This window comes from Aquarana catesbeiana, linkage group LG01, assembly GCF_042186555.1.
Source record: "Aquarana catesbeiana isolate 2022-GZ linkage group LG01, ASM4218655v1, whole genome shotgun sequence".
NCBI lineage: Eukaryota > Metazoa > Chordata > Amphibia > Anura > Ranidae > Aquarana > Aquarana catesbeiana.
The window spans coordinates 920,619,479-920,638,199 of NC_133324.1; positions in this window are offsets into that span (position 1 = coordinate 920,619,479).

The following is an 18,721-nucleotide window of genomic DNA, read 5'->3' on the forward strand; positions in this document are numbered from 1 at the left end:
AATGATGTGCATCGGGTCCTGCAGCCTTCTGGGATACTTATATCCCATCTCTCAGTAAGCTGCAGGATCAGCATACAGATCAGCTGGTGGACGGGCAGGAGGGCGGGCTGAGGGGCAGGTCCAGGACATCATCAGAGCTGGCTAATTGCACCTGAAAGAGGCAGCAGGCTTAAGAGGATCAAAAGGATGGCTCAAGACCCACTATATGGAACCCAAACAGTGGATTGCAGCAGGATATCACTGGATTTGCTGTGAAGGTGAGTATGTGCTTTGAAGAGAACACCGCACTATAGGAAAAAATACATCGGTGGGGTGAGTTGAATACCCTTTAAACCACTTAAGCCCTGGAAGATTTTATCCCCTTCACGACCAGGTGATTTTTCTGCAGTTTGGCACTGCGCTATTTTAACTGGTAATTGTACAGTCATGCAACGCTGTACCCAAACATGTAAAATGTGTAGCGAAATTTACGTTTTTATGTGTGGGCCTGTGCATTTAGGCCTATATGTGCATGGATGTGGGAAGTGGGGGAGAGCTATAGAAATGTTTTTGAGGACATTTTAATTGCTTGGGTGTACCTTTTATTTTTTTTACACTTTTATCTACTTTTCTTTTTTTTTTACTAGACTTTTTTGTCATCACATAGGAGACAAAAAGTCTTTAACCACTTCAATACAGGGCATTTTCACCCCCTTCCAGCCCAGGCCAATTTTCAGCTTTCAGCGCTGTCACGCATTGAATTTACAATTGCGCAGTCATACGACGCTGTACCCATATGACATTTTGATCTTTTTCTTCCCACAAATCGAGCTTTCTTTTGGTGGTATTTGATCACCTCTGCGGTTTTTATTTTTTGCGTTCTAAACAAAAAAAGACTGACAATTTTGAAAAAAAAAACACAATATTTTTTACTTTTTGCTAAATATCCCAAATTTTTTAAAATGTTTTCCTCTGTTTAGGCCGATATGTATTCTTCTACATATTTTTGGTAAAAAAAATCTAAATAAGCGTTTACTGATTAGTTTGCGGAAAAGTTATAGCACCTACAAAATAGGGGATAGTTTTATGGCCTTTTTAAAAAATTTTTTTTTTACTAGTAATGGTGGCGATCTGCAATTTTTGTCAGGACTGCGATATTGCGGCGGACAGATCGGACAGTTTTGACACTATTTTGGGACCATTCACATTTATACAGCGAACAGTGCTATAAAAATGCACTGATTACTGTATAAATGTCACTGGCAGGGAGGGGTCTAACACTAGGGGTTAAATGTGTTACCTAGGGAGTGATTCTAACTGTAGGGGGATCAAGGGGTTAAATGTGTTACCTAGGGAGTGATTCTAACTGTAGTGGGAGGGGACTGACTGAGGGAGGTGACCGATCGGTGTTCCTCTGTACTGGGAAAACACGATCGGCCTCCTCTCCCCTGACAGGACGTGGATCTGTGTGTTTACACACACAGATCCACGTCCCTGCTCTGTGTCCGGCCATCGCGGGCGCCTGGCGGACATTGTGGCCGGTAGGCACGCCCCTTAGTGGCCAGGAAGCCGAGGATGTCATGTGACAACCGCGGCCCAGGATAAGAGAGACACCTTTCGGCCGTCATTTGACTATACGTGGGATGGGAGCAGGTTAATGAGACATCAGGGATCTTATCTGCTCTCCAATGAATCTAATGGTGTGAAGATCATAAATTCTTCCCCAGACATACTGCCTGGAGACAGTGACACCAGATCCCAGAAGTGATGTTTTTCAGTAACAGGAAGGGGGGATCAATGAACAGACTTTCATTGATCTCCCTCCCCTCTCCCCGGTGACACTTGCCATGCTGGTCCTAGGTCCACTGTTGTGCGAGCAGAGCCCAAAAAACACGGCAGGGGTGGCACGGAGGTGGGACCTGCGTTTACCGAGGTGTGGGGAAGCGGTGATCTGGTGGCTGCATAGTCAACAAAAAAATTCCATCTGACAGCCAACAGTTGGCTGGTCTGATTTACCCGCACACTGCTGGGAGTTTGTGTAAAAATCACCCAAGCGACCAACCTATGTAGTAAAAAGGTTAAAGGCAAGACACCTTTCTCTGAAGCCTGTAATGAAAGTTCCTGCATAGCTCCTCACTGTCCCTCATTTGAGCCTAAATGTATCTGTCCCTTGTGCAGCCTCAGATGTCCCTATTTTTGGTCTGATGTGTACATCTCTATACTAAATGTGCAATTGTACTACCAAAAATAGTGTTATGCTGCACTAAACCTTTTATCCAACATCTGCATCTGTTATTTTGATAAGCCAATATGAAAAATAGAGGTCAAAAAAGCACTTGTTGGGTTTAACCAATCCTTTTCTGCATATTAGATCTTGGTGGCCTGTGTAACCAGGGTTGAGACAGTGACATGTTCTTTGCCTACATACTGTGTGCTAAAATGTGTCCCTCTTTACCCTTTCAGAAAGTTGGGAGGTATGTTATGGATACTTTCTAAATTATGTGTAAAGGAGGAAAACCTATTCATATCCAAGATGGGTCACCCTCATAAAATCGAGCATTCAGCCACAAGTCTTCTTCTATGTGAACCATCTAAACCTTTACCACAGCCTTCTTCTTTTAATTAATGTACAAATATCAGTTAATTCTCACTTTAATCTTTGATTTCACTACAAACGGGTTATTAAATATTCCCGTTAATAATCCGACATGAACTTGCCAATATTTTTTCTTTTTTTTTTAATTACACATTATGAATGTGGCTACCGCTCCTTTAGATCTCTAAGTAACTATCTCCCTCAGCTTCAATTAGCTGGCAAATTGGTGTTCATTTCAGTATGCTAATTAGTAGCTGGGAGAATTTTAAATAACCTCTTTTTATTAAACAGTCTAATATTTCTTAATGCCTTTATTAAACCGGAGCCAAGGGTTACAAAACTGATTACGGTAAGACATGCAGAGTGTTTTCCTTTAAGAAATTGTAGCACAGAGAGATGCGATGCAGCAAGACTTTCATTAGAAAAATACAAACCCCTTTGGAACTGATATTAGAGTGATGGGTGAACACTCTTTAGCTGAAATTGGGTTTAGCCCTTATTTACTAGAGCTTAGGCATGTAGGTTGGCACATTGATCATCCACAGACAATCAATCCAGTGGTTGCCACTGTACAAATATCAGAGATAAATGGGCCCAGGTGCTCAACAAAGCATAATACAGTAAAAGCTTGGTTTGAGAGTAACTTGGTTTCAGAGCGTTTTGCAAGACAAGCAAAATTTTAAAATAAATTTTGACTTGATATACAAGTAGCGTCATGTTACAACTGAGTATAAAACAGAACAGAGGCGCCTCTAAGTGTAGCAGTATGGTTACATTTAACCATTTAGTCACATGGTTGATGATTAAAAGAGGTACATCTAAGTATGCAGGCATCCGGGGTAAAGCTGTCCACATAGACCATCCTCGCACCGCTATCAACGTCATCTCTTCCACGCTCCGCTCCACGAGCGCTTCAAGCCTCACTTTCAGATCGCTCTACTGCAAGGTCACGATTGCAGACCGACAGCGGTGAGAGCCGGTGTTCTGCCGAGAAAGTTCCGCTCGGCGTATAAGTTCCCCCCTCTACTGCGCCTGCGCAGTAGGTATCGGCGGAAATAGCCGAAGCAGAACAGCTGAAAATCAGCTGTACACAGCGCCTGTAGGAGGGCCCCTCGTGGGCTCGCTTCGCTCGCCACACTTCGGGCACGGCCTCGCTGCGCTCGGCACTTTTAGATTCCCCCTCTAGGTCCACTTGGATGGTGGGGAAGGAACCTGGACCCAGAGTGCAGGCGCCGTGTACAGCTGATTGAAGCATTTGAGCTTCGGCTATCTCCGGCGGCTGACAGTAGTATGTACTGCGCAGGCGCTGCGCCTGTGCAGTACAGGGGAGAACTTATCCGCCGAGGGAACATTCTCGGCAAGACACCGGCGGTGAAGAGGATGGTTTATTTGGACTACTTTACCCCTGATGCCTGCATACTTAGATGTGCCTCTTTTAATCATCAGCCATGTGAGTTGCTAAATGTTGTACCTTCATTAAATGTAACCATATTGCTACACTTATGCCGCATACACACGAGCGGTTTTGCCGTCGGAATAAACTCCGAAGGTTTCTCCTACGGAACTCAGACGGAATTCCGCTCATGCGGTCTTGCATAAACACGGTCACACCAAAGTCTGACCGTCCAGAACGTGGTGACATACAACACGTACAACAGGACTAGAAAAAGGAAGTTCAATAGCTAGTAGCCAATAGCTTCCGTCTCATACTTGCTTCAGAGCATGCATCGTTTTTGGTCCGTCGGGAACAGCATACAGACGATCATTTTTCCCGATAGGAATTGGTTCCCGTCGGAAATATTTAGAACATGTTCCATTTCTAGGTCCGTCAGAATTTTCAATAAAAAAAAATGTCCGATGAGGCCTACACACGATCGGAATATACAATGAAAAGATTCCGTCTGACTTTTTCTGTCGGGCATTCCGCTCGTGTGTACGCGGCTTTAGAGGCGCCTCTCTTCTCCTTTATACTCTGGAGCTCCTGCTGGGTTTTGCTTCTAATCCCCTTGTGGAGGCTTCCATTTGTGGATGGACATTTTATGGTTACACAACCTGGTCACATTGCTATAATCTTTTTATATGGACTATAAACTGAAGGACTTATGAATAAATGGTTGTGGAATGAATCATTTGAGTTTCCATTATTTGTTATGGGGAAATTCGCTTTGATATACAAGAGCTTTGGATTACAAGCATGTTTCTGGAACTAATTATGCTTGCAATCCAAGGTTTTACTGTATATGTATAATCCAAAAGGTAAGGTTGCACTCACAAGGCTTGAATGGTAAACACTCAGTAATAACCTTTCTTTCTATATGTATACTAATATATACATAGACACTATATTTTCAAAAATTTTGGGACTTCTGCCTTCACACACACATTAACTTTAATGGCATCCCAGTCTTATGCCCCGTACACACGATCGGACATTGATCGGACATTCCGACAACAAAATCCATGGATTTTTACTGACGGATGTTGGCTCAAACTTGTCTTGCATACACACGGTCACACAAAGTTGTCGGAAAATCCGATCGCTCTGAACGCGGTGACGTAAAACACGTACGTCGGGACTATAAACGGGGCAGTAGCCAATAGCTTTCATCTCTTAATTTATTCTGAGCATGCGTGGCACTTTGTCCGTCGGATTTGTGTACACACGATCGGAATTTCCGACAACGGATTTTGTTGTCGGAAAATTTTATAGCAAGCTCTCAAACTTTGTGTGTCGGAAATTCCAATGGAAAATGTGTGATGGAGCCCACACACGGTCGGAATTTCCGGCAACAAGGTCACACATTTTCCGTCGGAAAATCCAACCGTGTTCAATATTGAGTTGGCCCACCCTTTGCAGCTTTAACAGCTTCAAGTAGTGAGTGTACAGCTTGTATAACAGTGTAAATTTCCTGTCCCTTCAAAATAACTCAACACACAGCCATTAATGTCTAAACCGCTGGCAACAAAAGTGAGTACACCCCTAAGTGAAAATGGCCAAATTGAGCCCAAAGTGTCAATATTTTGTGTGGCCACCATTATTTTCCAGCACTGCCTTAACCCTCTTGGGCATGGAGTTCACCAGAGCTTCACAGGTTGCCACTGGAGTCCTCTTCCACTCCTCCATGATGACATCACGGAGCTGGTGGATGTTAGAGAACTTGCTCTCCTCCACCTTCCATTTGAGGATGCCCCACAGATGCTCAATAGGGTTTAGATCTGGAGACATGCTTGGCCATTCCATCACCTTTACCCTCAGCTTCTTTAGCAAGGCAGGGGTCATCTTGGAGGTGTGTTTAGCCTCATCATCATGTTGGAATATTGCCTGCGGCCCAGTCTCCGAAGGGAGGGGATCATGCTCTGCTTCAGTATGTCACAGTACATGTTGGCATTCATGGTTCCCTCAATGAACTGTAGCACCCCAGGGCCAGCAGCACTTATGCAGCCCCAGACCATGACACTCCCACCACCATGCTTGACTGTAGGCAAGACACACTTGTCTTTGTACTCCTCACCTGGTTGCTGCCACACACGCTTGACACCATCTGAACCAAATAAGTTTATCTTGGTCTCATCAGACCACAGGACATGGTTCCAGTAATCCATGTCCTTAGTCTGCTTGTCTTCAGCAAACTGTTTGCTGGCTTTCTTGTGCATCATCTTTAGAAGAGGCTTCCTTCTGGGATGACAGCCATGCAGACCAATTTGATGCAGTGTGCAGCCTATGGTCTGAGCACTGACAGACTGATTTTCCACCCCCTCAACCTCTGCAGCAATGCTGGCAGCACTCATACATCTATTTCCCAAAGACAACCTCTGGATATGACACTGAGCATGTGCACTCAACTTCTTTGGTCGACCATGGAGAGGCCTGTTCTGCGTGAAACCTGTCCTGTTAAACTGCTGTATGGTCTTGGCCACCATGCTGCAGCTCAGTTTCACAATAATTCTTTTTTTCAGATCCTCAGAGAGTTCTTTGCCATGAAGTGCCATGTTGAACTTCCAGTAACCAGTATGAGAGAGTGAGAGAGATAACACCAAATTTAATGCACCTGCTCCCCATTCACACCTGAGACCTTGTAATGCTAATGAGTCACATGACACCGGGGAGGGAAAATGGCTAATTGGGCCCAATTTGGACATATTCACTTAGGGGTGTACTCACTTTTGTTGCCAGCGGTTTAGACATTAATAGCTGTGTGTTGAATTATTTTGAGGGAACAGCAAATTTACACTGTTATACAAGCTGTACACTCACTACTTTACATTGTAGCAAAGTGTCATTTTTTTCAGTTTTGTCAAATGAAAAGATATAATAAAATATTTACAAAAATGTGAGGGGTGTACTCACTTTTGAGAGATACTGTATGTTAACGGTTTTGGCTGCCACAGGATTTGTAAATGTGTATGGCTCAGTCCTGTGATTTACTTACCACTTTGCACAACCAGGTGACACATTTCCTGATTCAGCAATCCAGCTTCCTATTGTTCTTCTCTATCCCTGAGGGTGCTCACTGAACAACTGATCTTGGGATGAGCAGAGTGCCAAAATTTCATTAAAATTAACCAAGTTTTGCCATGCAGACTGTTTGACTGAAATGTGCTTGAAAAAGAAAAAGCAGGGTTTTGTTGTCTTACATGGTAATCATAATCAATGGCTTTGTTTAAAATAAAAGCTGTCAAGGACAGCTGCCATTGAGTTTTTTCTCTATGTGCACCTAAACTGAGATACTTGTCTTAAAAAAGACAGTACCTGGTTTTAAATACAAATAATAATAATAATAATCAAAAACATGATGACCAACTAGCCAGAAACTGCCGTATGCAGTTTAGAATAACTGGCTCTATAATATCGGGTGTTATCTGTGGGGTTGACTGGAAAGTGCAAAATCTGGTGCAGCTCTGCAAGAAAACCAATCAGCGTCCAGGTTTTTTTTTTTTGTCAAAGCTTAATTGAACAAGCTGAATTTAGAAGCTGATTGGCTACCATGCACAGCTGCACCAGATTTTGCACTCTTACCTTTAGTAAATCAACCCCAGTGTTGCAAACCAGTGGTTCTGGGTCTACAATTAGCCAGGTGTATGTATGAAATTATTTGCATGGCTCTTCCCACTATCCTGAAATTAGTATTTATCCTCTTATTTTTGAGATATGTGATGGAATAAGACATATGAATACCTTCTGGTAAAAAAAAAAAAAAAAAAAAAAAAAAAATATAAAAACAATTTCCCTAACCTTAAGAGCCTATAAAAAACTCACCGTGCCCTTAAAGACCACCACCACCATGTTAATGTCTCCTTCTCTATAAAAGGAAGTTTGTGGGCAGGTTGCCTACAGAATGTTAGCAAGTGAGACAGTCTGTAATCTGCAGCTACTTCACAGGGGTGGCTTGCTTAGTGGGTTTTGGACACTGAACAGAAATTATGTAGGCTTGCAGTCCATTGAAGACAACAGGGAACCAGAGGACAGCCAGGACTTGGAACATGTCAATTATGGACTATCACTTGTAGTGGTATGCCTTGGGCAGCCAAACAGTTGTAGCTAGGGTTAGGCTATGGACATTGTTCATGTTGAACTGTAATGTCAAGATGTTTTAAGTAAAGTTGCATCAACTGTTCGAAGCCTGGTCTGAAGTTATACAAAATTGTGCATGTTGGTTCTGGCGTATCAAAAGAACTAGGGTCAGTAAAGCACAAGTGGGGTATGAAGCGTAGTTGTCAGGATGCGCATGCCAGTAAACAAGATAATGCCTCTAGAAGAACTTCTGGGCACAAGCTAAAACTGATTCCCTTTCATGCTTGTAAGAATTGGGCACTGGCTAATAGATAAGCGCATGCGTGAACTCACGCGCGCACACACGAGCCATTGCGCATTCCCGTGCACACTGGCATTGCGTGTACCTGTGACAGATGCTGGCGCCAAACAGACTACTGTATTTAAACTCAGCCAGTGCTCAGGATCAATGCTGCCTTCCTGTGTATCTGTGATCTTGTGAGCCTGTATCCTGCTTCCGGTTATCAACCCGGCTTGTCTTGACCATTCTCTGAACTCCACCCACATCGACCTCGGCTAGTCCACTGACCACTCTTCTGTCTGCTCCTTTGGCTCCTGTCCCACTGATCGGTTCCAGACCTGGCTTGTCTCCTGGCCAAGTTCCTGTCTGTGACCTCTACCCAATCTTTCCTGTCTGTGTATGACCCGGCCTGCCTGCTGTCACCAGCACCAGCTGCCTGCCTACTCACCTACTTGCTGAAGCCATCTCATGACTTCTGCCCAGCGAGGACACCTACCCTGCTGCTAGCAAGACTTCCAGGCACTTGCGCGACTCTGCACTCCTCCTCCTGTCTACACTATCAGGGGCCTTGCGTCAGAAATGTAAGAGAGGCCTTCCTCATCATATCAGGCTCTGATACCAGGTACATGATAGTAGCCACTACAGGGGTCTACTCAGCAAGACAAACATGAGGAGTAATATAGTTGCTATGGGAAATAAATGCAAGGTATATTACAGCCAGTCATGAAATGTGGTACCTGGTATAGATGACAGGTCCTCTGGGAGTGAGGGGGGTTGATGTCCTGGGTCCCTTCCCAGCGGTCGGTTTCCAGTAGCAACCTGAACCGAACCCACATTATAGACTAGGGATCCTCAAACTACGGCCCTCCAGCTGTTGCAGAACTACACATCCCATGAGGCATTGTAAAACTCTGACATTCACAGACATGACTAGGCATGATGGAAACTGTAGTTCCTGAACACCTGGAGGGCCACAGTTTGAAGACCCCTGTTACAGACATTCATGACCTGGCCACATGGTATGGGAAGAAAGGGGTTAACAAGTGCATGTATGAGGTCTGCGCTATGTACACAGCAGGGCTCCATTCGGTTACTGGGAGTGAGGTGGCAGAGGTACGCTGGACTGGTGGAGAGGGCACGGGCTCAGCGATGTCTCTCCTAAATGTAACATACCAAGGAAATTGTGTAGTGACACAGGACTGAACTTTACAGTGGAACTCTGTACTTTATTACTGCACCGTGTGCACAAGTCATAGCTCCCAACTGTCCCTGATTTCAAGAGACTGTCCCTGATTTGGCACAATGTTCCTCTGTCCCTCTTTCTCCCTCATCTGTCCCTCATTTTGGTCTGATCCTCATAGTTTTATATAAAATGCACTTTTTATATTTCAAAAAGTGTTTTCCGGACAGGCAGGGGAGGAGGAGCTGACGCCCAAGATGGCCGCTCAGTAAAGCAGAGTGGCTGACACGCTGACATGCTTTAGAGGCCGGAGACGCTGAAATGCTGGAAACTGTGGGTGGCTGACTTAGATCTACAGATATCTCTATTGCAAAAATACTGGCATAGATAACAAAAGCTGGGGAGATCGTAAGCAAGCATTACCTGTGGAGTGCCGGGTGAGAGACCGGAGACGGAACCACATGAGTGCGCGTAGCCGGACGGGTGCCTGGCGGGTCTGCACACACAGACGGCAGTGTCGGCAGTGACAGCTCGCTGGCGGGAGCGTGCGGCACGGGAAGGTCTTGAGGCTCAAGCCAGCAGAGATCAGGAGGACTAGGAGATCTCCCCATCCTACTACGTAGCAGAGGAAAACCTTACCAGGCAAGATAATCATTATCCGGAGCTGGTAAGATAAGTAGCTTTGCCAGTAACCAGTCTGGTGTCTGGACTCATAAGATACTTGCAAGGGGATGCATGGAGGAAGATTTCTGTAACCCCCATAAGCCAAGACTGGTGCTAACATATTTTACTCTGCCTGAAATAACATACCAGGTGATTTTGGGATTTGAATGTTTGACTTGCGGGTTGGGAGCTTAATGTTCAAAGGAAGATAAAGAACACATATAAGTATATGGAATATTGTGGTTTTGGAGCTGATAGTCTCCCTGATGATTCTGTAGGGGAATAGCAGGAACATAAGCCGCTACATACTGTATAATTCCCTTTTAAAACACATCAAAGACCATACGTGGGATTTCAATCTTCGGTCTATATATAAAGTTTCCTTAGAGAAGGAGGTCGGAGGGGGCAGGGTAAAGGAAGGTGGATTGAAGAAATTTGAAAAGTATTTTTAAACATGGCGCCCAAGAAGGGAAATAAAACACCACAACCTCAGAAAAGTAAGAAGGATAAAGAGGAAAGCAAAAGTAAAAACCCCATCGGGACACAAATTACACAAACGGCAGACATCAAGGAGATCTTTCAACAACTACAGCTACAATCTCCCCGTGCAATACAAGCCATACACACGCCACAAGATATTTCAAACATAGCGGAAACTTCGGGTACATCTAGATCATCAGGGGAAATACAACCGCAACACCCCAGAAGTAGTTCATTTATTAGATACCACAGGCTCGGTTAGTGATCCAAAAGAAACGAAAAAAGAAAACTGGGATATGAGAAAATATATTCAATCCCTTCCAACCAGGGAAAGATATGGACCAATACGTGTATAGATTGGAAAATTCATACAAAATGGATATATTAGAGCTTAAAGAGTCCATTAAAAACATACAAGAAAAAACAGTCAGATTAGACACTAAAGTCTCGAAAGTAGAACAGGAAACAAAGAAGTTAAAGGAAAATGTACAAAAACAAGGAAAGCAAATAAACCAGCTAATTAACAGTCTGGATGAGCAAGAAAATAGAAGCAGGAGATATAACATTGGAATCAGAGGATTAAAAGAGGATGTGGGGGCTAAAGAGTTAATAACTACTTTACAAGGGATCTTCCAAGAGTTAATTCAGGAGTTAGAAGTAAAGGACTTGTTAATTGATCGGGCCCATAGAACAGCAGGAATAAGAAGATTGGACCCTAGTAAGCCACGAGACGTTATTTGCAAGATGCATTATGCTCATATAAAAGACAGGATTATGCATGCTGCACGTCTGAAGAATGTTATCTTATATGAAGGTGTCCCAATACAATTTTTCCAAGATCTGTCCAAATTTACATTAGACCGTAGAAGAGCATTAAAACCCCTAGTGGAACAGCTAAGGAAGAATAATCTTCAATACAGATGGAAATTTCCATTTCAACTTCAGGCACAGAAAGAGGGACTTATGGCAGTATTTAGGGATCTTGAGGACTTGCTGCAGTTTGCATCAGCCCTCAACTTACCAGTAATAGAGCTACCGGACTGGCCTATCTCATATATAAAAATGTTTAGATAACCTGTTGGGATACTGGTGATAGAGGGGGGTAGGGGGGAGAGAGTCTTAAATAATATAAGTTGATATTGGTATACCAGCACATATAGGATACCAGTATGGGGTCCTGCACAGTTTTTGCCACAATTTTTTTTTTCTTGGTTATATATTTCATAGATATTCTAGGTATATTATTAAGCATTATATTAAATGGTGAGGTAAGCTATAGGGAGGAAGGGGGATCTGGGTTTTTTTTTTTTATACTTGCACATAAGCAGGGTACTAATATGGTGCCCTGTACAGTTTTTTCTGGCACACTATTTATTATATATTTTACAGATATTCTAGGTATAATGATAAGCACTGTATTAAACGTTGTTTGTATGATATAGGGTGGTAGGGGGACGTGTTTTTTTTTTTTATTTTTTTTTTTTACACTAGCACATATATAGGATACCAATTTTGGAGTCCTGCACAATTTTTGTCACAATTTCTATTGCTATTGTAGGTTTTGATTATATATCCTATAGATATTTTTTACATATGGTTAAGCACTTTATTAAATGGTGTATGGACGATAATGGGTGATAAGGGGACCTGGGGTTTTTTGTTTTTTGTTTTTTTCTCAAGGATTTTGAATACACTAGCACATATATATGATATCAATTTGGTGTCCTGCACAGTTTTTTGCCACATTTTGTATTGCTATTGTAGGTTTTGATTATATATTTTATAGATATTTTACGTATATTGGCAAGCACTGTATTAAATGGTGTATGTATGTTAAAGGGAGGCATGGCGACTCGGGCCCACTCTTTTTTTTTTTCTCTCTTTTCTCTTCCCCCTCTTTCCCTCTCTCTCCCCTCCCTCTGCTCCCCGCGCTCCATATTTTGGGGCGGGTCTGGCAGATGGGGTGGAGCAGAGGAGGGCAGGTATGGGTTATTTATTACCTCTACGATAGGATTTTTTCCCCTAGATCCCAATGATCAGCATGGTGCTGTGTAATTTTTAAAAAAATCTTATTTATTTATTTTTTTCTTCTCTCTTTTCCTCCTCTCTCTCATGCCTCTAGGTCTTCTTTCTCCCCCTCTCCTTTCCTCTCCTTCCTGCCTGCCTTCGCCTGATATTTGGCGTCGGGTTTGGTGGTTGGGGTGGGGGTGGGGGAGGGGGGCCATAGGACAAATGCTCCCTTTAGTTGGAGCGGTTCCCCCTAGATCCCAATGCTCAGAGGGATGGTGTATAATATAAAGTAACACATAAGATTATAATGTATAATGTCAGCGTGTGGCCACCGACTGGGTGGCAATAATTGGACGTAAGTCTCCAATCCGCCAAGTTGAGGGAACTTACGTAAAAGTAAGATAGACTGTTTTTTAGTCAATAGAGTATGAATCGGGGTGTGTGTGTGAGTGAATTTGTATTGATTTTTTCCTTTCTTTCCCCCCCCTTTCCCCTTTTTTTTTTTTTTTTTCTCTCTTTTTTTTTTTTTTTGTTGTTCTGTCACCTTGGAAATATAATGAATATATGCTCATATAATATTAGGGGTCTCAACTCGGCATCAAAAAGATCTCAGGTTTTATATTCTCTCCATAAACAGAAGGTTGGGATAGTCTTCTTTCAAGAGACGCATTTCCGGACAGACCACATACCTAACCTACGAAATAAATACTATACTACGTGGTTCCATGATTCTTATGGATACTCGAAGGCAAGAGGGGTATCTATTGCAATTCATAGAACAATCCCTTATCAAATACTGGAAGAATGGCGTAATAGGGATGGCAGAGCAATTTCACTTAAGCTCAATATATATGGTAAAAAGTATACGCTTATAAATATATATTTACCCAATCAAAACCAGATTAAAACAGGACTACAACTGATTAGTCAACTTATGGAAAAAGCGGAAGGTATAATCATAATTAGGGGTGATTTCAATTTTGTTATGGATAAAAATATAGATACTACAGCACCAAAGATAGTACAGGTTAGTAAGGATAAGAAGAAATTTAAAGAAATTATGCTAAAATGCCAGCTGGTAGACATTTGGCGTCTTTTGCATCCATCAGAGAAAAATTTTACTTTCTATTCTAAAGTCCATGGATCATATCATCGATTAGATTTTTTTTTAATAAATCAGAGAGGGGTAAATGCTATATTGGCTGCGGAGATTGGTAGTACAATATGGTCTGATCATACGCCCGTTTTTGTGAAAATAGATACATATATGGGCGAGAATAATAGGGGAAATTGGAGACTTAATGATAACTTATTGTATGATGAGACATGTGTAAAAGAAATAAGAAAAGCAATAACGGATTTTGTAAATGATCATATTGGAGCCAATACATCCCTGCCAATACATTGGGAAGCATTAAAGTGTGTGATTCGAGGTCTATTTATAAAACACGGGGCTAGGTTAAAAAAAAATGAAAAATAGTAGAATAACTCAATTATTCAAAGAAATATCCTCTGGGGAAGCCCAACATAAACAAAATCTAACACGAGAAACATTAATAGAAGTAATGAAATTAAAAGCAGAATTACAAACACTGCTAAATGAAAAATTAATATTAGGGATAATAATCGCTCCCTATACTACCAACAAGGGAATAAACCAAGCAAATTGCTGGCCAGGACCCTAAAAAACAGAGGTAAAACAACACCTATTATTAAGATAAAAACAGAGTCGGGCAAGATGAAATATGATCCAAAAGGGATCTTGAGCGAGTTCCAGGTATTCTATACGAAATTATATAACATACCTAATTATATGGCTAACAAAAATCCCGATAAATTTCAACAAGATATACGGCAATATATAAAGGAAACTGCAATACCGGCCTTAACCTCTATAGAGACAACGCAGTTAGAGCAAGATTTTTCTATAGCAGAAATACAAAGAGTGATCGACTCACTATTACTCGGAAAAAGCCCAGGCCCAGATGGGTATACCCCACGTTTTTACAAAACATTTAAAACTGAGCTCATGCCTATAATGAAACGAACCTTTAATGCAGTATCCACAGCAGCGCCTTTTGGATCACAAAGCATGCAGGCTTACATTACGCTCATACCTAAACCAGATAAGGATCATACCTTATGTGGAAATTACAGACCTATATCTTTAACGAATATTGATCTCAGAATATACTCAAAAGTTATCGCCAATAGACTTACCCCTATATTACCTGACCATATACATCTGGACCAGGTGGGATTTGTAAAAGGAAGAGAGGCTAGAGATAATACCCTGAAAACTCTTACATTAATGGAATATGCACAGGAGGGCTCCATCCCATCCTGTTTGCTTTCAATAGATGCTGAAAAGGCATTTGACAGGGTGGGATGGAGCTTCCTTAAAGAGACACTTATACAATGGGGAATAGGGCCTGTTTTAATAGATAAAATAATGGCCTTATACCATCACCCTACTGCAAAGATCCGGGCGAGCAGCGGTTTGTCGGGAGAAATACATATAGCAAATGGAACTAGACAAGGCTGTCCATTATCCCCAATATTATATATACTCGTCATGGAGCATCTATTAAGTACGATTCGAGCGAATAAAGATATACAAGGGGTAAAAGTGGGAGATATAGAGTACAAAATGTCCGTATATGCAGATGATATTTTGCTATATGTTACAAACCCACTAATAACATTACCAAACCTGATAGCTGAATTTGATCGATTTGGCACCTTAAGTAACTTCAAAGTGAACTTTAATAAATCTGAGGCATTAAACATCAATATGACAAGAACTATGATAGAGTTGCTTAAAAAGGATTTTTCCTTTAGATGGCAAGAAAATTCTATCAAATACCTTGGTACACATATCCCCACAGATCTGAAAAAATTGGAAGAATATAATTATGTCCCGATGGTGCAAAAAATAACGAAAACACTCCAGCAATATGAAAAGGGCACTTTCTCTTGGATAGGTAGGATAAATATTGTAAAAATGGACATATTGCCCAAAGTATTATATATCCTACAAACGATCCCCATATATCCTGTTACGGGCATCGTGAAAAAACTAACCAGAGTAATTGGACAATTCGTCTGGGCGGGCAGGACACCTAGAATAAATAGAAAGATACTAAATAAATCTAAAAAAGACGGGGGCCTTGCCCTCCCGGACATAGCAATTTATATAAGGGCAATAATGATTACTAGAATTGTGGACTGGTTCCAAAATAGGAACAATAAACAGTGGGTGAAATTGGAGGAGGAGATCACAGGATTAAAACTGAAATCTCTACCCTGGATTCATAGAGAACAAAGATCGATAGATGGCTTTATACCCTCTTTAGTAGTTTCAACAATGAAAGCTTGGGATAATATGATCAAAAAGGGGATGGGTTCTACTTTTAGAGGGCCTATGACCCCATTATTTGATAACCCAGAGTTTCCACTTGCACTAAGAGCAAGGACTTTTCTTAAATGGAAAAGACATGAAGATACAAGGATAATAGAAACCTTGATGGGGAACAATGTGCTCCCGTTGGAGATGATGGGAGAGGATCATAAAAATGAATGGATGCAACATGGTCTACTTCAAAGATATGTGGCATCCCTGATAAAAGTAGTAGCAATGGATAGGCCCCTAACAGCCTTAGAAAAATTTTTTACTCAAGAAGAGAGACCTTTACATGTACTATCTAAGGTAAATAAAATCTTGAATGACGAAAGCCAAAGCCAGGTGATATCATATATTAAGAAATGGGAGGAAGAACTGGAGATAGAGATCCCTAGGAAAAAATGGGGAAAAGCTATTGCAGTAACCCATAAACTTTCCGTGTCTATTAAACATCAGGAAAGAAATGATAAAATATTAGCTAGATGGTATAAGTGCCCGAAAGTTCTACATAGGATGAACCCAACAAATAAAGAAGAATGTTGGAGATGTCAAGAAACATCAGGTACCATGTCCCATATATGGTATTATTGTCCCAAAATCCTACCATTTTGGCAAAAGATTTTTGAGATCTACAGGGTTATGACAGGGAACGAAATATACCCAGATATACAAACAACAGTATTATCTATGATACCAGGTTCAATGAAAAATATAAAAAGAGACCCATTAAAATATTTCTTAACTGCTGCACGTACTTGTATAGCGAGAAAATGGAAAAGTAAAAAATGCGCCCTCCATGATGGAATGGGAATGTGAGATGGCGGAAATGCGGACTCTAGAGGAGAGAAAAGTGCTAGAGGAGGGTTCAAATAAACAGATAAAACAGATACAAGCCATATGGGCTAGGTGGGTAGATTATAGTGCCTCCTCGCAACTGTTATGTGATGGATAGAAGCATTTTTTTTTTTTCCCTTCCTCCCTTGTATGACTGGTAGGTCAGAGTGAATGGATGGATGGGGGGCGGTATAGGTTTTTATATGTGTTTAATATAAAGTAGTTAGTTAGTAAGGGAGTGGATGCAGACTTGAATCACACTGAAGATATACTACTTTTGATGTGAATGTGTTCGGAATGTTATGTTAAAAAGTGTAAAATGTTTTGGATAAATAAAGATATTAAAAAAAAAAAAAGTGTTTCCCAGCGCTAAACCTTTCATCCAAATTCTAAATTGCTGCATTTTTAATATAAATATAAAGGAATAGTAGTGGTAAAAAAAAGCTCTTGTGGATTTAATTAACCTCTTTTTTGTTAATTCTCCTTTAAGGGAATGTGGCAGAGGGCGTGTCCTATGCCTACATACGTTTGCTAGTAGGTGTCCCTCATTCCCATCTCAAAATGTTGGGAGTTATGACACAATGACTCGGTTTATCTCTAAGTCAGGGAACTGCCTTAACCACTTGACCTTCGGAAGATTTATCCCCCTTCATGACCAGGCCATTTTTTGTGATACAGCACTGCATTACTTTAACTGACAATTACTCAGTCGTGCAATGCTGTACCCATGCTCTATAAACAAAAAAAAACCTGCCAATTTTGAAAAAAACAAAAACAAACAATATTTTTTACTTTCTGCTATAAAACCTGATGAAAAAATATTTTAAAAAATCTAATTTTTTTCATAAATTTAGGCCAATATGTATTCTGCTACATATTTTTTGTAAAAAACCCAATACATGTATATTGATTGGTTTGTTAAAAAGTTATAGCGTCTACAAACTATGGAATATTTTTATTTCTTTTTCATTTTTCATCTATTTTTCATTTTATTTAATTATTTTTACTAGTAATGGCAGTAATCGGCGACTGAGGTCCTAGGCTTCTAGGCTCCGAGGAAGAAGGCTATCCTTCGAAACGCGTCATCCTGCTGTGATTTCTACGTCCGCTCTTTTGTTATCTTTCGTTAATTAGACCGATTGCCATCCTTTAAAGGCTTCTATATTGCGATTTACTTTCACATGCTTGTGAGTAGTTTTTATTTGTTTTTTAATAAACCTATCTAAGGATAATGCACAAGGCTGGTGCGCCCTCTCTTTTTTTACTCCTTGTTTGAATGTTAGACTTTCACATGACCACAGTCCTCACCTGGTCCCGGGCATTGATGAGCGCGTGTATGGCAAAAGGTACCCCCATGTGCGGGGTGGGTGGCCCCGCCCACAAGCTGACCCAGGAAATAAAAATGCCAGGAAGCAGTGATTTTTGTGTGCTTTGCAAAAATGGCTGACCCACATTAAAAATTGTTTGTTGTCCAATTGTTTAAATGAAAGCTCAGCTTTAGGTAAAATCAATATTTTAATTAGTCATTCTCAAACTTTTTTACCCCAGAGGAATCAATGAAATAATTTTAAGTTCTCGAGAAATCCCAGTAAAAACAACTCAATTGGTGGTCTGTGGAAAAAATGTCCCTTACATTGGTGGGCAGTGGTAAGAATGCCCTTTACATCGGTGAGCAGTGGTAAGAATGCCCATTACATTGGTGGGCAGTGGTAAGAATGCCCTTTACATTGGTGGGCAGTGGTAAGAATGCCCTTTACATTGGTGGGCAGTGGTAAGAATGCCCT